General features: G+C 46.1%; 1 pseudogene; it reads left to right on the top strand.

Moving 5' to 3' along the window:
• The first annotated feature begins 3,916 nt into the window (after positions 1-3,916).
• On the top strand, positions 3,917-5,131 carry LOC109745251 (uncharacterized; annotated as a pseudogene).
• Positions 5,132-9,136: the final 4,005 nt, after the last annotated feature.

The following is a 9,136-nucleotide window of genomic DNA, read 5'->3' as shown; positions in this document are numbered from 1 at the left end:
CGCGCCGCGGAACCGTAGATACAGCGGTCGGGGCGTGCGATTTGCGGGCCACGGCAAATTTCTTTACGGGCCGGGCGAGTATGCGGGCTCTGTTCTGACCGAAAAATTAGACCGAGCCCGCATACTCGCCGGAATTTTACGGTTCCGCGTGTTTTGCGGGGTCTGCTAGAATTGATCTAACAATGGCCCCCCAAAAAGAGGCTGAGCACAAAGCAACTGTAATAAAGTAGTACACCATCCATCCATCAATTAGTTACAGAGAGACACCAGTGGATCGATCTATTTACCGTGGTAGTTATTTCTCTCTGACGAGTGGGATACTCCACTATTGATTAGCAGTGGTACCTGACGGAGTCATAAGTAATCTGACCCACTTTTGTGGACGGCTGCTTGCTTCAATTAGCATACAGTAGGAAGAAGGATTCAGTTAGCAAATTAAGCTTGATTTAAGCGCGGTAGAGAGACAAAACCAGCCCTGCACTGCTCCAGTCTGAATGTACCAAGCACGAATCTCTTATCCCTGCAAGCAACACTGAAACTGTTCTTACTGACAGATGCTTACAGTAGCAGTGGCCCTATAATTATAAACAAATAAAAAGCTTGTAAAGTGCAGTGCAGTTGAGGAGGGAGTCTGACCCAATGTTTAACCAAGCCGCCTTAATATTTGCAAATCAAATACTCACTCTGTCTCAAAATACTTTTCGAGAAATAAACGTATTTAAGATGTATTTTAGTTCTACATACATTTGTTTTTATTCATTTCTCCGATAAAGTATTTCCGGACGGAGGGAGTACTTTCTGTGCTCCAACTAAATCAGCCATAACTAATATGGACCAGAGGAGTACATATGTACATACAAGTCTGCGAGCTGCTGCCTCCAAGAAGAAAAAGAAGAAGAAGAAAAAGAATAACGATGGAGCAATATTCATATCCTCTTGCTCTTTCTTTATCAGCAACGTGCGTCCCTGTGTTCGTGTGGCAAACAAAACTTTCATTGTTTAAACACAAAGCAAACCTCCTTCTTCTTTAGCCAAAGCTTGCTTTTGCTTTGCATCCATACATAAAGCAAGAGGGATACAGTAGTTTGAGAGATTGTTCCCTCACACTGTGACACACCGGGATGGGATGGGAGCATGAACAAAAAGCAGGCCATCTTTTTCTCCTTCCAAAAAGCCCTCCTCCTGGCAGGCCATCGTGCAGTGAGCCCTCGCAGTTTTTTTTTTCTCCTCTCTTTTCCCTTTCTTTTTATGGAATTTCCCGCAGAAATAAAATTACCGCAAAATAATAAATAAAATTCCCGCAAAAGTAAAATAAAAATAAATAAATTATTATACCAGCATTTCTATTGAAACTCTAGTTTTTAGGACTTTCGTGCTTTGGGAGCCTTCAGGCCTTAATTTGGAGCCCAAGCTTGGCCCAACCGCCGAGTTCCACGGTTGGGCTGGCCATGTTCAAGGCTAGTGGAAAGATCAAAACCTTTTTTTTTTACTTTGTGTGGAAAGCAAAACGGTGGGTATCCATATGGTACTGTATTTGAAGTTGGCGAGCCGTTCGACTCTTTTTCCCCTCACCCTCGGATGGATGTCCCCTCTCAGCCAAATCTCTCTTTGTTTTTATGTGCGAGATCCGGTGAGCCGGATATCAAGCAAAAATAGATGCTCAGCCACCTCTTCTTCTCTCGAAACCCCATACCCCGACCTTACCGAATCACCCCCCTCCGCACCTAGCTCTTAACTCTGCACTCGGCCTCTCTCAATGAACGCATTATTATATTTATTTATTTCCAGAAAATAAAGAAGTTATACTGGTGTTTATATTAGAACCTTAATTTTTGAGGCATTTCGTGCGTTTGGGGCTTTTAGGTCGGGGCTCCAGGCATAAACTTGGAGCCCGAGCTTTTGGTGGAATCTGTTCAGCCGGATTCAAGTCCCATATTTGGCATATGATGCTCGTATTTTCTTAATTATTTCCGAATTCCTCGTGATGTTACTGCAAGATTTATAAGTCGGGCACAAGTTTTTAGGTCTTTGATTTAACTAATAAAACATGAATAATGTTCTGCAAAATTATATGCTTATAAACTACATTTGACAATAAATCTAAAGATGTGTTTTTTATATAAAATGTAATACATGTTTCAGTAGTTAAATTAAAGACCTAAAAATCTGTGCCTTTATAACTTCAAAAAGAAAATAAAAAAAAATGTGCCTTTATGACTGAAGGGAGTAGTTTTCTAATGCTCCAGTCAGTCAGTGCAGTTCTTTCCTTCTCTCGAGCTCATGTGAAAACAAAAAAGCTACTCATTCCACCCTTTTCATTGTCGCTGCACTCTGAATGGTTGTCATTCGTTCTTTCTGTCAAGCTCAACTCCAGGAAGTAATGTGCATATGGTGTGACTGGGATGTCGAACGCGCACGTGGCAGTGACCCGGATGCCTGGGAGGTTCGCTTCGGTTTGCGGGAAACGGACATCTGAATCGGTTCGCAGACAAATATAAGATATCGCATTGGATTGCAAAACACGTCCAAACCGCATGGTCAAGATGGATGGGTGCGATTTGAGGGTCCGCACTGAATGGGTGCTCCAGGCAGTGCAGCCCTTTCCCTCTGTCGAGGTCATGTGGAAAATAAAAGAACAAACAAATAGTCCCTGGGTGAGAACATTATCCTTTCTCACAAATTAATTAGCAGTATGAGAACTAATCATACTAGATTAGACATATAATTGATCAGTTCAAGAACAGCTCGACGGAGTAGTACGATTGGTGGCCATGGCCAGATGGATGGCTGGATGAAAAGGCGCGGTAATGAAGCAGAGGCGTGCGCCCAATGGAAAAGGCCGGTTTTTACTGCCGAAATTTTTACTGGAAACAGACGCAAAGCAGAGCCGAGAAAAGCAAACTGGAGGTTTCAATTGAAATTGGACAAACCAGCCACTCCCTCCGTTCCATAATGTAAAAACGCTTTTATATTATGAAACGGATGGAGTAATTAACAAGCGGTAGCAGTACTTGGTTGACATGATTGACACCCGTAACATCATCTGAAAGAAACAGTAGGCAAATGCTATGGAGCAACAGGGCGTATGCACAGTGCCATGACAGGTGGCGGCGCCGGCGAGCGTACCAGCCAGAGATTAAACACCAACGGATCAATGGCCGGCTCCACCGGTGTCGGCTAGGATTGCACTCACTTTTGCCGCTGCTGCTGCACGCACGAACACTACTGTTCACTCGCCCACTCACTCACTGGGAGTAATAAGGCCAACTCCACCGCGCGACCCTATCCTATCCGGCCCCGTTCGTTTGGGGTAAAACGGACGAATAGCGCGGCCCAGCGCGCGGCCTCAAACGGACAAATGTCCGGATTCCGTCCGTTTTCGACCCATCCCAGCCCAAACTTGCGCTCGGTTTGGGGTCAAACAGACGCGCGCGGACGGCGTGGACGCACGCCCTGGTCCCCCCCCGTTGCCCGCCTGTCGGGGACACTAGCAGTCCCTCCGCTCCCAACGCTTCCACCCTCTCTCTCCCGCCCCACCCCGTCGCCGGCGCCGCCGCTATTCTCCGGCCGCCTCCTCACCGCGCAGCCTCCGGCCGTCCCTACCAAACCACTTATCGACATGGCCGCCACCATGCCCGCGCTTTGGCCATAGTTTTGGCCGTCGCCGTCTTTGCCGGCCGCAGAGGGGACATGACCGCCGGTGACGCACCACGGCGGCCTCGGCAGCTTCCGACGACAGCTCCAGAGCGGCCAGTAGCCGGCCGGCAAGCACCCATGCTGCGTCGAGGTGATCATCGCGGCCTCTTCGCCACCACGACTGCAAGGTGTTCGGCATTTTGCCCACAAAGGTATGGACAGTGGAGTGAGTTTTTCTTCCATCACTTCCTTTGTTCATCGGACGATTCGTCGTCGGATGATGAAGATCTTGTGGTGGCTGCACTGGTCGTTCACGACCACATTCGACGGCAGCTTCCTTGGTACAGGGGGTCAGTCCCTGGCCGTGCTGAACCGCAACAGGGAGAGAGGCCACGCCCTGCTCTATGCTGATTACTTTGCCAACACCCCGCTCTTCAAGCCGGATAAATTCCGTCGCCGTTTTCGAATGGCAAGGCATGTGTTCAATCGTATCCGAGAGGGAGTGGTTGCTCATGACCCATACTTCGAGTGCAAGACGGATGCCCTTGGCAAGCTTGGATTCTCCTCTTACCAGAAATGCACCGCGGCCATCCGCATGCTTGCATATGGAATTCCAGGCGATCTGGTGGATGAGTATGTGCGTATGAGTGAGACAACATGTCTGATGTCAATGTACAAGTTTTGCCAGGCTGTGATCGAGGTGTTTGGCCCAGAGTACTTGAGGCAGCCAACTGCCGCTGATACAGAGAGATTGTTGGCGACCAACGCAGCTAGAGGCTTTCCAGGCATGCTTGGTAGCATAGATTGTATGCACTGGGAGTGGAAGAACTGTCCATTTGCTTGGCAGGGCCAGTACAAGGGGCATGTCAACGGGTGCACTGTCATATTAGAAGTGGTGGCATCGCGGGATCTTTAGATATGGCATTCTTTCTTCGGCATGGCAGGTTCTCACAATGATATCAACGTGCTGCAGCGTTCTCCAGTCTTCGCGAGGCTTGCAGAAGGCCACTCCCCACCTGTCAACTTTGAGATCAACGGCCACCAGTACAACAAGGGATACTATCTAGCAGATGGTATATATCCTCAGTGGTCAACTTTTGTGAAGACAATCTCGAAACCCCAAGATGAGAAGAGAAAGAGATTTGCCCAAATGCAAGAGAGTGTTAGAAAGGATGTGGAACGTGCTTTTGGTGTGCTTCAATCCCGGTGGGGTATCGTTCGAAACCCTGCACTGTCATGGGATGAACGGAAGCTTTGGGAGGTGATGACTGCTTGTGTGATCATGCACAACATGATCGTCGAGGACGAGCGTGATGAGAGTATCTTCGACCAAGGATTTGATTATCAAGGTGAAAATATTGAGCCCCTGCACCAAGACCCGGCCACATTTGAACAGTTTGCCCAATTCCATCGTGAGATGCGTGATTGGCACACTCATTTGAATCTTCAAAATGACTTGGTTGAGCACGTGTGGGATCACATTGGCAACCAATAGATGTATTGGTCCATTTTATGTTCAGTCAAGACAATTTCGGTTTGGTTGTAAAACTATTTTATTAAAGACAATTTCAATTGGGTTGTAAAACTATTTTAATTTTCAGGCATATATTTGGGTTGGAAAACTAGTTATGATGAAAATATGGGCATTTTTGGCCCTGACGGACAGGATGGGGCAAATGGATGCGGCCGCGGGCTGGGCGCACGACCACCGCATCCCAGGACACGCCCGGACACGACCCCAAATCCTTACCCAAACGGACAGAATCCGGACAAAACGGATGTCCGTTTGGGGTCGCGAGGTGGAGTTGGCCTAAGTGATTGTTATCATCAGCATCCATGTGCCATGGAGCTCTAGGTGTGTACCACTACTAGCAGCCGGCAACAGTGCCTTAACGATGGATGGGGCCTCCCTGAACAAATGAATCTGAGTTGGAGCCAGGTAGGTAGCCACAGGATGGTTGGATCGAGTTAAGTTACCAGTAGTAATTATCTCTGAGGGATGAGATACTGCACTATTGAGTAACAGTTGCACTACTGGGCAGTAATTGGAGAGCTTGTCAAGTGCAGTGCAGTGCAGTACTCGTTATGCACAGAGCAAAGGTAACTCGTACAAATAGCCTGTAAAAAAGGGGAAGAACCCTTTGTTAATTTCACGCGCGCTCACACACAAGACGCACGCATGGCCACTCTACCGCGGTGCTTTGCTTCTGCCATACCCTTTTGCTCTTTAGCAGCAACAGCAGTGTCTTTGTGTGCGTGTGGCAACAAAACTCATCAACCTGCTCAACAAATCTGCCACGGTACGGTAGTTTGGGACTTGTAACACAAACTCTATTTTCTTCTTAATTAATGTATGAGGCAAATTTCACACCAACATTTTTTGGAAGTCTCAGACATTTTTCTAAAAAAAATGCAATTCTTAATTCGTGAACAAAATCTGATATTATTTTTTTAGAATCCTAAACTATTTTTAAAAGCAGAGACCTTTTTTGAAATCTCTGAACATTTTTCAAAAATGCGAACATTTTTTTAGACTGTGAAAAAAATGGTAACGGGAACATGTTTTTACATTTTGAACAATTCAAAAACATCTGAAATTCCCAAACATTTTTTTAAAAAGTATGTTTTTCTGAATTTATGAAAAAATTGGAAATGCAAACATTTTTTGAAAATTTGAAAAAGGAAAATAAACTTGAAGATAGAAAACAAACGTAAAAACAAAAAAGGAAAAGAAACAGAAAAAGAAAGACAAAAAACAAAAGAAAAAAAATACAAAATCCGGTAAAAGAAACAAAAACCGGTCTGGGTAGTACCTACACTATCTACACAAATGGGCTGACCGCTCACATGTGCGAAGCGCCGGCAGTTTGATGCAATGCGCGTCAAATATGTTTTTCCGCCACAGACCTCATCCTTGATCAGCAACTCCGAAATGGCCTTCTAGATCACCATCTTGGCAGTTATGTCCCTGACGCCGTGGCAGGTGTCCTGGTCTTTCTCGTCCGTGTAGAAGACAGGATACATATGACCCTCTGAGTTTGGATTACAGAAGTGTCTTCCCAGGCCACGATAGTAGGTCCGTGCTCCACCAAGCTGGCGTCCACCGTGAGCATCCACTGCGCATCGTTGCACACGGTGGACGACTCCGTGCGATGGGTCCATGTCGAACCGCCTCCTCCATCCCATAGATATGAAGGATATTTGAGCTAGACCTATGCTCGAATCGTTGCCAAGGTTTTGGCTACTTGAATCCAACAAAATACCAGGGGGACGATAAACGCGATTACCACGAATACTAAAATAATGCCGTTTAAAATTTTAAATGAATTTTGAATTCAAATTTATTTGAGCTAGACATAGATTTCCTATTATACTAATGTTAGCTAGAAACTTGCTAGTGTTGCGGTGGTAGGTTCTATCTGCCCAACCTCAATTGTTGAGGTTGTGAGTGCTACGATAAGTTGGGGGGGGGGGGGGGGAGCGCCCCCCTTAGAACTACATGTACCTCCACTGTCGAGCCGGAGGAACAACAATGTGGGAGTGGTGTGGAGCTCATCCTTGCCGCGTGGGAGCACACACAGGAAGCCCGGTAGCTTCGCGACCACCGAAGCTCGGCTTTAGTGAGTCGGGCGGCGAACCAGTGGAACATTGTCCAGTACGAGCACGCTCTGCGTTAGTGAGCCAGGTGGCGAACCAGTGGAAGACTATCAAGTACAAGCACACCATAGACACATCTAACCGGACTTCATGAGGATGCTTTCTAGGAAGTTCTCATGCGACTGATGATGTGCCCTTCGGCTCATGGGGTTGACATATGTTGTTGGCAAGAGGAAAACAATGTAGGTGCGCTAAGCACGATCTTCTTTGGGGTCTTGGGAAAGCTTGTTAGGGGTGTTGGAAACATGCCCTAGAGGCAATGATATTTGAGTATTATTTATTTCCAAGTTTATAATTAATATTTATGTCCTATGATACTACTCCTATGGTTCTCGAATATGTGATAACAAGAGGTTCAGAGGAAAACTCGTGTGCATGTGTAGAGTTATAAACGGTAAAACCAGATTCCTAGTCTTGCCTCTAGGACTAGCTCAACTGTTGCATGATGGTTCTGTTTTCCTCATCATGGGCATAATTAAGTGTAACGATGATCGCGACAACATTGAGTGCACGATTGGTACAACACTCGTGTTGAATTGACCCAAATTGTATATTTCTACTAAGAGATGAATCGTAACAAGTCTATAATAAATAACACTGGAAGTTAAGATATGCACAATTCCTTAAGACTATGAGTGTATCGAGTTACCCCATACCGGACGATGCACGATGCACTTTGGGGTTGTTCTAACGTCAACCGTAACAAGGTGATCATAATCGCAACTTACAAGTTCATCAGAAACGTATGATAAGTGACTAGATAGCTAGAGACTGGGATATTGCTTCTCCGGCGATGGAGAGATATTCTTAGGTCCATCTTGGTATGATGACATCCATCATCATATGTCCATAGACAACCTCACGTTATCACGGGGATGCTGGAACCCGAGAATGAGAAAAGAGAATGAAACTATTAACGAGGAGACTGGTATAGTGATCATGTGTTTGACTCACAGGTATACTGATATATCTCACCCCAGTTTTTGTAAAGTACCGCGAAGCAAAAGGAAGAGGACATGTAGCTACAGGTTTACTCAATAAACATTCATGTGAGTGAAGGGTCAATATGGATGTCCATGATTCCGCAATTGATCATTGATCGAAAGGTATTTCGTTCATGTCTAAATTTCGCCAAACCTGCAGAGTCACACACTGAAGAACCTTTGATCTGTTGAGTAGTAAATGAGTTAGGAATATTGGAGAATATCACCAGAAAAGTTTTGGAGGTAACAAAATTGTTTTTGAGAGAGAACCGGAAGTGTTACGGGAAAACCGGAAGCGTTTCAAAGAAAACTAGGTAAAACCAATTAGGTGTAAAAGTTTGTGGAGGACTTGATAATAATATAGGGGGGCTCTAGTATTTACTAGGCGCCCCTAGAATTATTATAGGCTCCATGGGTTGCATGTATAGGCTAAGCCTATTAAGGGGTTTATTGCATGGGCCTAAAGGCCCATATAGGTGCCCCTACTAGCCTTGGGGGTGCGGTTGGGGTTGAAGGGGTGGGGCGCCACCCCTAGGTGGGAGCCCCTCCTCCAAGGCACTCCTCCTCCACCTATATATACCCTTGGGGGCGCCCCCTATTGAACGCACATGTTCTCCCACGTGTTTCGGAAGCCCCCTTTCCCTCTAGTTCTCCACCATAGCTCTGCCGAAGGGAAGCTCCTCCCTCTCCCTCTACTCCAGCATTGCCTAGCTCCGAACGGCGAAGCTCTATCAGATCTTTGGTGTCATATATATGCAATCCACAGAGGGGCCGTATGTTCGGTTCTTGTTTGAGGGATCTGTTCGTGGGACTTCAAGAACACGATCTTCATCAACTGTTCTGCTGCAACTCATTTTTGG

Source organism: Aegilops tauschii, chromosome 2, assembly GCF_002575655.3.
Source record: "Aegilops tauschii subsp. strangulata cultivar AL8/78 chromosome 2, Aet v6.0, whole genome shotgun sequence".
Taxonomy (NCBI): Eukaryota; Viridiplantae; Streptophyta; class Magnoliopsida; order Poales; family Poaceae; genus Aegilops; species Aegilops tauschii.
This window is presented reverse-complemented; position numbering and strand designations above follow the sequence as displayed.